A 13,017-nucleotide genomic window follows, 5' to 3' on the forward strand; every position below is an offset into this window, starting at 1 on the left:
TGGGGTCTACCACACGTGTTCCTGCCCCACAGGCAGGGTAGGGGGTGATAATGTAGTGGTGGCAGTAGTAACACTTGGCATGTACTATCGTGCGTTATAATAACCGTATGAATAACCTTCTGGCATGCCCATTTTACAGATGAGGCAAAGGTCACGTGGCCAGGTCACACGGTGGGTAGGTAGGTGCAGCAGCTAGGCCCCAAACCTCGTCAGTTTGGCTTCCACACCTTCACCACTACACTCGAAACAAGAGGCGGAAGCCCGGATGAGCGTGTTGTGTGAATACACAAATGACTGCATCTTCAAAAACCAATTCATAAGGACAAAACTCTAGAAAGTTAGCAAAAGCTCGGCAGATTTCAGGTTAAGGATCTGTTTTCTCCCCTCTAGTCTTCCTTCACTTATTGGAAATTCAAGCATACACAGGACCACTTTAGGGCTCCCTCAGGAAACAAAATGGATGGAACTTCCCGACATCTCATTAGGAAGCCCCGAGGCAGAGACGGCTCCATCGGCCTAAAAAAAAACGAGGAGCAGGGCCCTGACCATGGCCTCCCTGGCTGCCTGCTACTCTGATCCGTTTTACTCTCCATGCTTCTGACACGGGATGTGTGGATTTCCCACACCAGGCAACTCTCTAGTTCTCCGCAGACACCAACTGGGTATCCTACACTTTAATTCAATCCCGACACTACCTGGAGTTGGCACAGACGCCACGGGTTCAGGGCTCAGTTCCACCAGACTGCTCCCCACATCAGATGCTAATCACAAGTCAGGGGTCCCCAGGTTACCCGCACTGTCTGTCTGACTTGGCTACAAATTGGGGTTCCTAGGACTCCCTCCTCAGGTTTGGTCATTTGCTGTAGCAGCTCACAGAACTGAGATAACTTTACCTACTATTGCTGGTTTTTTATAAAGATACAAGCGAATGGTCAAATGAAGAGATAGTCAAGATGAAGTCCAGAAGGGTCTCGAGCTGCAGGAGCTTCTGCTCCCACGGAATTTGGGGTGCACCACCTTCCCAGTACGTGGATACACTCATCAGCCTAGAAGCTCTCTGAACTCTGTCCTCTAGGGTTTTGTGGAGGCTGCATTATGTGGGCACGATTGATTACATCACCAGCCACTGGCGGCTCGAGCAATCTCCAGCACCCCCTCCTCCGCAGAGGTCAGGGGGGTGGGGCTGAAAGGTCCAACCTTCTAATCACACGGTTGGTTTCCCTGGCAACCAGCCCCTATCCCGAAGCTATCTAGGAGTCCACCAAGAATCTTCTCATTAGCATCAACTCAGGTAGGTTGAAAGGGGCTGATTCTAAAGAACAAAAGAGGCTCCTATCACCCACATCAAGAGAAAATTCTAAAGGTTTTAGAAGCTCTTGGGCCAGGGACTGGGGACAAAGACCAAATATGTATTTTTCATTTGCACCCTGAAAACTTGCATTTTCATATGTAAGGTCAGAGAACCAGAGAATGGGTGTTTCTGGTTTAAATCTGACAGCCACGACACTCAAACCGGGTTCCCGAGAGGCCAGAGTTTTCCCCCAAGTATGGACATCAGTAGAGCTTCTCCCCACCTTCCTTGGGGGAGCAGGGAGAAAGAATTGTAATTACGTGCTGAAATTTTAGGTGTGCTCGCTATTTTATTTTAATCCAGCAATTCGGTTTCTGGGGATCTGTCCCTCAGATACTGACACCAGTGCACTCTGTTGTAATATGGAAGAGGAGGGTAGAGCGGCAGGCCCACCCATCAGCAGAGGAGGGCTAAGCGCGTCTGGGTGCCTCTACTCCAGGGTGTAGCTGTAATCAATAGTGAGGTGGAGGTAGCGTCACCTGGTATGCGTCCTGTCCATATGCAAGAGGCCCACAGGGCCTGAAGCCAGTGAGGACAGCTAGTACTTCTGAGAGCTCACTTGAGTACCAAGTGTTTTACACACGTTAACTCATTTAATCCTTCTGACACCCTGTGAGGGAGGGGCTATCACCAGCCTCATTTTAAAGTCAATGCAATCGAGTCCAGAGAGGATGAGTAACTCACCCAAGGTCACTCAGCAGGAGGGCAGTGGCCCTGGGATTTGAAGCCAGGCAACCCAGCTTTAGAGTTTCTCCCGTCTTACTCTAGGGTGCCACCTGCCAAGGGCAAGAGGCAAGCTGCAGAATAAAACCAAAACCCAAAATAATTTGGCTTAACCCAAAGGAGATGGATTTCACGGGGGGGGGGGGGGGGGGAGAGGAGGAGAAAGAGAGAAAGAGAGGGAGAGAGAGAACACAAATGTCTATAAAGTAAGGATCTGGGGGCACACCCCCCAGCTGTTAATAGTGGCTACTCCTAAGGAATAAAACTGGGGATGGAGATGAAAGGACTTTTTTTTTTTTTTTTTAATTTTACGTGTCTGTGCTTGAATTCTTACCAACATGTAAGTTCAAGGCCCCCTTCAGGCCCCCTGTGAAGCCTGCCCTGAGAAGGTGTCTCCAAGGAAATGCTCACAACTGCATAGGGCACGGGTGTCTCTGGCTTTAGGATTTCAGTTTTGAAAGTGAGCATGTGAGAGGAACTGTGGGCACAGGGAAAGCCACCCCCCTGGGGAGCCCTGACCTGTTGGGAAGCAAAGTTAGAACAGATGAGAGGCACCTCCTCCCCACTGGAGCTCCAGCAGGGCCTGAGGAGTCTGCAAACTTCGCATCTTTCCAAGTGGAGCTTCCTCTGTGGCTTGGCAAGATGCCTGCACCCAGACCCACTGAGGGAAGGAAGGGGCACCCCATCTTGTGTCCACATGCTCCTTGGGGAAACAGAGGCTGTACTTAAATGCTCCAGCAGCAATCTGGTCTTCTTTTGTTTTAGCTTGCAAGCCAGTACAGTTGGGAGTCCCGTGGGTTAAATGCTTGTATAATTACATGCCTATATAGAGAAATGAATTAAAAAAAAATAAACAGGCTTCATAGTTTTGCTTTTCTTACTTATTATCAGATCTTGGGGATTTCCTGATGTGGCTGCTGTAGAATAGTGTTTAGAAACCAAGACCACTAGGGTTCAAGTCCCAGCTCCACCACTTAATTACCTGGACCTGGGGCAGGTCACTTGGCCACCCTACATCTCGGTTTTCCCATCTGTAAAATGAGATAATAATAGTACTTAACTCTTAGCGCTGACGTGGGTAATGACTATAGAGACTTGGAATATCCCTGGCACACAGGGATATACAAGTATTAACTGGTAACATTTTACGTATATAATAATAAAAATGAAACCGGTAGCATTTTACGTATATAATAATAAAAACGAAACCTCAAGCAAACTCACTGAACCAAATGTGGCCTTGGCATGAACCCTGGTTGCTCTGGGCTCAGGAGCCAGGTCTCCCAGGGTGGCCTGCCTTGAACCAGAAGCTGGACAAGCCCCTCCTCCCGGGGGGCCCAGAGCCAGGGCCACAGGGAGGTGCCCCTTCTGAGTCCCTGTGGGGTCGAGTGGGTTAGACGACAGTGTTGCTACCTCCCGTGAAGTACATGTGGATTAAGCATCTTGTTCCAATTCTGGGCATAGTCCTACTCACTTCAAATGGGACTTTGAAATGCAAAATTAAAAAAGGATGCCTCCCGGAGGATGGGCACGCGTGCCAGGCCCACCCCGGAGCCGCCCCGAGCCACAGCAGAGCTTGGGCACTCCTCGGAGGTGACAGCCCTGCGCTGGCTGGAGGCTGGATGAGGGGTCTGTGGTCAGGAAGCCCCTTCTGGGGAGACTTACGCGGGGCCACAACCACTGCTCTGAGTGGCCAGACGTCCCTGAGGATCTCCCTGGCTCTAGCCAGGCCCACTGTCAGGCCATATGCACTGGTGTAGTTGTGACCTTTATTTTGATACTGCAACTTTTTGATAAACAGCTGCCGCCTGGAACCCCGAGAGCCCCCGTTACCACTGCGTGGGGCACCTCTCCGGGGTCTGCTCCCAGGGCTGTTGCCGCCCAGGTAGGAGTGGTGGTTAAATGTTCAGTGTGTCCCCCAACGGGCTCACTCCTGTGACCAGGCTGAGCCTCTTTTAGGAGATGGTGTCTTGTCAGCATGGAGCCTGACTTGCAAACTAATCCCAGCTAATTGCCACCGAAACCTGCTAAGATCACATCTGTTGGGCTCGGAGATTAAATCAATATTTGACAATCTTGATTAAATACAGCCAGGGAATCCTTGTCAAAGAACATCTGTTAAAGCCCTGTTCTTTCCCTCCTGCTCTTGGGGGCCGCAGGGGCACCTCGGGCTCTGCTTCTCCTCACCTGAGGAGCTCTGTGGAGGGCTGGGGGCAGGGGGAAGGGGGACAGAGAGGACACAGAAACAGAAAGGCTCCCTGTGGTGAGAGTGGAGGGAGTAAACCTTGTTATCCTGGGGGCACCATCTGCCGCTGTAATCCCCATACCTGCCCCTGAGCCCCCAGGCAGCTGAGGGCCAGCCCACAGCTGGGGGTAGAGTGCTTGTCCCCGAACCTGACTTCTAATAGTCCACTGAGGCAGTGCTCTCGTCACCTCCATTTCAAAATCAGGAAACTGAGCTTCTGGGAGGGGACACTGCTTCCCCACAGAGAGAATGAGAGGAGGAATGGGGGTCTACACCTGGGTCTAGCTGACTTCAGGGTGTGCCCTGTGACCAACTTGAGAGACAAGCTGTCAAAAGTAAGAGCAAAAACTGGCACTTATGTCACCAGGAACCCAGACTGGAGGCCTGTTCCAACAGTCCAGTTCCCGAAGCTACACCTAATAATGGCGGCCCCACTGAGACGCACAGGCCTCACTCTTGGCCCTACTCAGCCCATGCAGCATCCCGGGGTGAGGGCCCTACTATTCTCTCCAATTTACAGAAGGGAACACTGAGACTTAGAGAGGCAGGCTACTCATGAGGTAAAAGGCAGAGGTAGGACTGGAACCGGGTAGGTGACTCTGTGGCCACCAAAGCCACCCTAAAAAGCAAGGATAGAGCTGTGAATATGATGGGCCTCGATAAATATCCACTCTTCATCCCTCAGTGATTTAAGACAGAAATCAGGCTCATGCTGGGATCCTGGGATCAAATCCTGACTCCAACGCAGACCAGAGTGGACAGCAGTGCTACTCTGTCGCACTGCCAGAGGAGCCCGAGATGGTCCCCCTACGACACCACTCCCCATGGTAACGGCATATATAAGTGCACATTCATTCTTACCTAGGATTTTTAAAACAACAGTAAGAATGACTCGCCAGCTGCACTCACAACACCCTCATGGGGGGAGGGCTGGGGAGCAGTGGTCAGACACCCAAATGCCTGCAGCCACTGTTCACTACTCCTTCCCCAGGTCCAAAGCAGTACTGAGATCAGGGGAGTCCTTCCTATGTGTTTTCTGAGTCGGAAGAAGGAAGGAAAACCCAAACAAACCAGTCACCCACCAGATAACCAATCAGCCAGCCAACCAGATAATCAACTAACCAACCAATCATTCAGTTAATCAACCCACTAGCCAGCAAGCCAACCGGCCAGTTAACCAGCCAACTGGTCTCTTGTTTCTGTGTCCTTGACCCTATTTATTTACATCTCTACATCTCCCTGCATGGCTATCCCAGGTCTCCCTGCACCAACTCTCCGCGTCCCTGTCCACACCTGTCCATGTCCCTGTGTGTGGGTGTGTGTCTCTCTCACACACATGAACACACACAGACGACCACGGCTCTGCAATATTTCTGGGCCCTGAGTTATAATCCCATGTTAACCCACCACTGAGGATGTGTCCCAGGCCAGGCAGCCTCCACCTGGTCCTTCTTAACTTTCTCCCATATCCCAAGTTCCCAGCATCCACAGGAAGGTAGAGAAGCTAAGACATTGGCCAAGATTATTTAAAAAGAGAAAAAAAATTCAGGAGGCAGATCCCAAACTGTCTGCTAGTGAAAGAACCACCAGCATGTGTGGCATTGTTTGGGCCCCTAATTTCTCATATTCCAGGGAGGATTTACGTCGGCCTTGTCCAGTCTCACCCCCACCCTGAAGTGGAATCTTATACAAGGAAATTGGCTGCTTTATTCAGAGAATAAACTCAGAAACTCCAAGAAGAATGAATTCAGGAGTTCAAAGAATGGCATATTCTCTCTTACAATTAAAAAAAATTAGTATTAAAACAATCTCCATGCTACATATTTTATAGCTATATAACCACCTATGTTGATGCAGAGTAAAGATCTGTAAGGACAATCTCTACCTGTAAGTGGTTACCCCAGGGAGGGGAGTGACAGTATGTGTGCGTGTGATCATCCCATCCTCAGCGTTGAAGCTCCAAAACTCCCCAAAGTCATGTGCCTCTACTTTGGCACAGCCGCAGACCACCTGTACTAATATTTACTTTAGATAATCCTTTCAACCATCTCACTTACTAAAACCTTAATAATAATAGTACCAGTATTAGATTCATTATATTTTTTTCTAATACTCATCAAACAAAACGCACAAATACGAACATTTGTAAAGCCTGTCTGTGTATCAATGGAAATGAGCTTTGGTACCAGACATGTGCTGACATCAAAACCAGAATGCGGCTTTCAGATGTGATTCTGAGCAAAAGAGGCAGACACAGAACAATGTGTGTAATACATGATTTCATTTATATAAAGTTCAAAAAACAGGCAAAACGAGACCACGTTACTAAGGGTTACTGCCGTAGGTGAACAAACCTTCAAAAAGCAAGAAATGGTGATCACGGAAGTCTAGAGTAGTGGCTTCTGGGGGAGAGAGTGGGTTCTGATGCAGGGGTACATAGAGGGTTCTGGGGTACTGGCAAAATTCTTTCTTGATATGGGGGTTTACACGAGTGCTTTAGAATTGTTCACTAAACTGTATATTTACATTTTACATGTTTTTCAGTGCAAATGTTATATTTCATAATAACCACGTTTTAAAGTCTTCTGCATTGTATCGGTTCATGTTAAACAGTGAGATTGTACTCTTGTATTACATGTGTAATTTTTTTTTGTTTTAGAGATTTTATTTATTTATACATGGGAGATACAGAGAGAAAGAGAGGCAGAGACACAGGCAGAGGGAGAAGCAGGCTCCATGCAGGGAGCCCAATGTGGGACTCGATCATGGGTCTCCAGGGTCACGCCCTGGGCCAAAGGCGGCGCTAAACCGCTGAGCCACCCAGGCTGCCCATTACATGTGTAATTTTAAAAAAAGATAAAATAAATAAATAAATAAACAAACAAATAAGTAAATAAAATAAAATAAAATAAAATAAAATAAAATAAAATAAAATAAATAAGACCCTCTTTGAGGAGTACCTGGGTGGCTCAGTAGGTTAAGCATCCGACTCTTGGTTTTGGCTCAGGTCACGATCTCAGGGCCATGGAATCAAGCCCACCGTCTGCTTGAGATTCTCCCTCTGCCTCTCCCCCACTACCTGATACCCTCCCCTGGCTCATGTGTAAGCACTGTCTCTCTCTCTCTCCCCTCTCTCTAAATAAATAAATAAAGATCTTAAAAAAAAAAAAAAAAGATAAGACCCTTTTTGAAGACCTGTGTGTTTGTACACACACAGAGCCATCCCAGTCACTCTTGGTCCCTCTGGCTCAAAATTCACTTTCTCTCCTATAAGAAAGGTTTCCACTCCCCAGAACTGGCAGAACCACTTCACACCACCCCCTCCCTCCCCAACAAACATCCTGGGCCTGCTGGGGGAGTGTGCACTTCATCCTAGCTTCAGGGGAGGTGGGGAGAGCAGGGCTACACTCACAGCAGTGGTTTTGGGACAACTCACCACCTGACAGCTGGGGACCAAGGGTCAGGGACTCGTATTCACCTGGAGGAGGACTTACAGGACATAGGGGCTGCAGGGCCAGGCTAATGTGTATCCTAGCTCTGTCCTGCGGTGAGCTCACAGTGAGCTCTAGAAAGACTCCAGTCTTGACCCTTGAGGTGCAAAGCCTCTTGTCAGCCTGAGGACCAGCTGGCAGATGGCAAAAGCCTGCAGCTCTGTTTGCACAACATCGTAATCAAACATCCTGCCCAGGGACCGAGACCAAGGCAGAAGGGCTGGAAGGGGGCACTAGGCCCTCAGGAGCCTGAAACAATGGCTCTCCAGAAGCCCGGGACACCAGGAAATCAGCCACTCATTCTTAGCACAATTTTTTTGTTTTTTAATGTTCACAGTTGATGGAACCTTTCTAGAGGCAATCTGGCAACGGCTTTTAAAAATGTTCTTACCCTATGAACCTGTAATGCTACTTCTGGGAATTGATCCCAAAGAAACAATGGAAATGAAGGAAAAAAACTTATGGCATGGGTTATAAAACAAAAAAACAGAACCAACCCCACTGTCCAAGGACAGGAGAATGGTTAAATAAACTGCTGCACGTCTTATCACATAACCTAATGACATTAAATGTTTATTACGTGTCTGCACACGGTCACAGAAAAAAGACTCAAAACAAATACTCAAAAATGTTACCTGGGGTTAGTTCTTGGTGTTGGGACTACTAGTGATTTTTTGAAAATGTGCTTTTTGTACGTTCCTCTATTCTCCCAAACTACCTTTAATGAATGTGTTTTCAAAATCAGGGAAACAAAGCACAAAGTTTTCATTCATGTAACTTATTTCCATTCACTAGATGAGTATTTCCAGAGAGCCCCCTATGTCCTAAGGCAGTGAACAAGGTGGACCCTTCTCTGCCCCTTGGCTGGAGAAGGGAGCCACACGTGAATTGAGAGCCTATACCAAGTACACGGATCAGCAGAAAGCAAGCCAAGGAGAGGATAAAGGGAAGAAAGGGGTGCTGCAGAGTGGGTGGTCAAGGAAGGCTTCCTGAAAGGGGTGGTGGTAGGTGAGGGGCACAGATGCAGCAGGTGCAAAGGCCCTAGTGTGTTTGGAGGCAGCCACCCAAACTGAATCTCATGTGGATAATGAACCCGACAGGGAACAGAGTCCCATCAGGAGGCAGGACAGCCATCCTTGGGATGGGGTAGGGTGAGGAGGGGCAGGAGCGGCGTGGCCCAGAACAGGGACAGTGCTGACACAGATGAGGACAGACCAGAGAGGATTTGGCCATTTCCTCACACCAAGTGGAGCTCCATGGCATTCAATCCTAAACTGAACACCAGGCGGGTACCGGGCGCTGTGCCAGATCTGGGCACAGAGCTGCAGGCTGCTGCTCCTGCTCTTGCACCCATGCTATTCAGACCAGAGCAGGACAGAGATGAATAAACGAGCCATTTCAGGCCAGTATGTTTGGGCCAACCATCAGCGGCCAGGGCTGGCTGGGCTCAGCTTTAAGAAAAACTGACAACTTTCTGAACAAAAGTTGGCCCCAGGCCTCCTATGGGGTGGGATGTACCTCGAAGTCCTTCCCATCCAGGTTTCATAGACTCACAGGTGCTGCTCAGGAGGCCCGAAGGCAAGGAACCTCACTCCCAATGGGCAGATGAGGAGACTGGGCACAAGGCAGCGTCATTTCTAGACAACAAGAACTCAGGCCCTCAGTATGGGACTAGTTACCCTCCACCGGGGCGCTAATCCGGATGCTGAAGGCTTCACACTTGTGGCTGCACGGACTCCAGTGTTGTTCAAATCCAAACCCACTCTCCTTCCTCGAGAGAAGTCTGAACTTGTTTGGAGCAGCAGGATGCCCATCCGAAAAATCCACTCTCCAAGGTTCCCCTGACGATATGGCTCACTATGCATCCCATTCTGGCCAATGACAGGTTAAGTGGAAGTCCGCTGGGGGTGGGCGAGGGGTCTTCTGGTAGAGCTACTGTTTTCCAAAAGAAAGGAGTAACCTCAACCAGCAACCCCTTCCACCCTTCTCCTTCCTGGAATGTGGCTATGATAGCTGGAGGTGGGGCAGCCATCTTGTGATCATGAGGCTGGAAGCCTACATGCTGAGGATGGCAGAGCTAGGAGTCCGTGGAGCCCACTCTCCGAGCCAGTGGCCCTGCCTCGGTCTACCCATACTTCTTTTCCCTCCTATGTGCAAGAGAAAAGCTGTTGCCTTATTTAAGTGACTACTTACTGGTTTCCTGTTCCTTATAGCAGAATACAATCTTGACTAATAGAAGTCCTACCCAGATCCTCATTTTATATATAAGGAAACTGAAGCTCTATGAGGGGAGATCACTAGCAAAAGGTTACACAGAGCCAGGAAGAGTTAAGGCTGGATGTGAGCCTGTGTCCCTAACCACTTTATAGCAGTATCCTGAATCTTAGTCAAGAGTACTGGCTTAGTAGAAAGCTTGGCTTCAATTTGCTTCTCCACTTAGTAGTTTGCTTCTCCATCCCTCACACCAGAAGGATGAGCTCCACAAAATGTGGACTCTCTGCTGCTCACTGCCCACCACACAACAGCAGCGGGCTGGTGCCAGGTGCTCAACACACACATGCTAAAGAGGCAATGACTGAATGCATGGGAAGGTCGAGTGACTCTTCTGGAAAACAGGAATGGCCCCTTACCTTCACAGGAGGCTGCGAGGGCTCACTGAGGAATAAATATAAAGCAAAGGGCATGGTGTCCAACTTAGTGCCTAATAATTGATTCCATTATTACCAAAACGGAGACTGTGCATCTCCTCTTCCAAAGAACTCTCCCCATGACCAAAAGGTTTTGCCAACTCTAGATGATTTTTAAAAAAATTTTTAAAGCTTGGATTCAAAGACAACTCACAGGCCAAACACCTCCAGGACTCCCAACTAATTCTCAACCATGTGTAACTGGAGCGGCACCCCTGCCCCAGCCTTGGGTTTTGCCTGCAATAACTACCCTGTACTTTGCATGTCAACCTTCCTTTTCCTTAGGCCTAATAGAAGAGCAGAAACATGGTCCTGACTAGCTCCCTGCTTCCTGCCTCGTGGCTATGACAGGATGTGATACCTGGAGCCACAGCAACCATCTTACAACCACAAGGAAAGGCAAAAATGATTTCAGAAGCACACACTTGGGCTTCTGACATGTGGAGCTGTTGAAGCATCCCAGAACTGCTGAGTATCTGTTACTTATATTCCAGACCAAGATACAAAATGTTTACAATCCAGCATGGCGCAGGTAAGGCAATCAAAATGGATGGCAGCTGCTATACGCCAGCCCTGCTTGAATCCAAAGACATAAATGTGAGTGCCTCCTTGAGGATGAGTATTAATGCCAATTTTGTTCACTTGTCTCTTAGCACCAGCACAGTGCTCGGCACGCAGTCAATGTCTGGTGAATGATGCTGAGTTCCCTGGAGATCCATAGATGGTTGTTGAGAGCACAGGCACTACAGTCTGACGCACCAGGACCTAGTACCGCTGCATACCTCCCAGCTCTGAACAAGGCTGCTTCATCTCCCCCAGCTTCAGGTCCCTTATCTGTATTTACCTCACAGGGTTTGGGAGGAAACTTTGATAAGCCGTGCCGCACTTGGACAGGACTTGATGTGATGCCGGGGACGTATGCTAGCTGCAATCACCATCCGCCTCTTTCACCCTGCCTGTTTCCTTGCCCATCAAATGGATACCATGATCTGTCTCTCCTTTAAGGAGACAGAATCTGAAAAAGTACAGGAGAAAGCACCCTGGAAGTAAACGACAATTTTTATCTTTGACTTGGTGTGGCATAGCAGCTAAGGGCATGGAGTCTAAGGCTCAGGGTGCCTGAGTCTGAATCCTAGCTCTGCCACATGACCTTATTAGCAAGTCACTTAACCCCCCTCTGCCTCAGTTATATCATCTGTAAAATGGAAATAAGAGAAGTACCTCCTTCACAGGGCTGATGTGAGCATTAAATGAGTTAATACGTAGGGGCGCCTGAGTGGCTCAGTGGGTTGAGCATCCAACTCTTGATTTTGGCTCAGGTCATGATCTCAGGGTTGTGGGATTGAGCCCCGTGTCGATCTGCTTGGGATTCTCTCTCTCCCTCTCCCTTGGCCCCTGTCCCTGTTCATGCTCTTTCTCTCTCAAAATCAATAAATCAAATCTTAAAAAAAAGAAAAGTTAATATGTAAAGCTCTAGAATAGTGCGTGGGACAGGAGATCACCAGGAATATTAGCTTGTGTGACCTCAGGGAAGTTACTTAACTCTTTCTCTTCTCCAAGATCGCTAGTCCTACCAACCTCACGGGATTATTGTGAGAATTAAAGAAGTTAAGCTATGTGAGTGAAGTACTTGAAACAGGCCCGCTTTACGAGAAGTGCCCAGTTAATGTTAGCAATCCTCATCAGCTCTACTCTGGGGTTCTCTTGTAGGACGGACTGTCCCCACTTTTATTTAATTCCCCGGCTGTTGTTTACCTCCCCTGCCTGTGAATCTGGCACCACCGTGGTGCCCTAGGCTTCCCCCACCTTCAGAAAGCTAGCAGCTCCAGGAGCGTGCACGGTACACCTCTCACCCCCATGTGTGAGTGCCTGGCTGCCTGTGTGTGCAGTGTTCCCTTGGCCTCTCTCCCGGCTGGGCACACTGGGGCCTCACGCAGGGGCTCCCTGCATCCCACCACCCGGCACCCTCCAGGCAAGCGGCGCTGCTCTGCTTATAGACACGACCTCCTGGGGAAGCCTTTCCTTAGGTCAGGGTATGACCCAGTCCTCCGACAGGAGCAAAAGGGAGCGTCTTGTCTAAACACAGGGCGGGGGGGAGCTTGGAGAGGATTCCTCCAGCAAAAGAAGAGACTGTAACCATAGGCAAATGGCTCAAGCCTCCCGAGGGAGAGGGAGGCGCGACCGGGGCAGCAGTGATGAGCAGCTGGCAGGCAGTGCCCGGAGAGCTGACTCAGGTTTCTCAGGAGACCAAGGACTCCAGTGTCCAGGATGGTGCTCATCACCAGGCAACGCACCCCCGACCAGGCCATTTAGTCATTCTGGTTTTCTCATCTAGAAAGTGGGTGTCAATTTCCCTGATTGATCCACTGCCCCTCCAGCTCCCGCCCTGCTCTGAATCACAGGGGACTACATTTCCCAGGATTCCCGGTTACGTCAGCCAAGGGCGGTGCTTCTCCCTCTCACCCTCCCCACCCCCTGCCCTGGGCTCCAGTGATACCCCCACCCCCACCCCTGGTGTCC

The 13,017-nt window shown here is 49.4% G+C and overlaps 1 protein-coding gene and 1 long non-coding RNA gene across 8 annotated transcripts in view; one reads left to right on the forward strand and one right to left on the reverse strand.

The window, feature by feature from the left end:
• SIPA1L3 (signal induced proliferation associated 1 like 3) overlaps positions 1-13,017 on the reverse strand; it is a 235,445-nt gene that overhangs the window by 106,835 nt on the left and 115,593 nt on the right. The window lies entirely within an intron of this gene.
• On the forward strand, positions 1,112-11,751 carry LOC144293177 (uncharacterized). The gene is made up of 3 exons (XR_013360634.1): positions 1,112-1,291; positions 10,783-11,029; positions 11,151-11,751. It is a non-coding gene; the product is annotated as an uncharacterized LOC144293177 (long non-coding RNA).

The sequence above is a fragment of the Canis aureus genome, chromosome 1, assembly GCF_053574225.1.
Source record: "Canis aureus isolate CA01 chromosome 1, VMU_Caureus_v.1.0, whole genome shotgun sequence".
Taxonomy (NCBI): domain Eukaryota; kingdom Metazoa; phylum Chordata; class Mammalia; order Carnivora; family Canidae; genus Canis; species Canis aureus.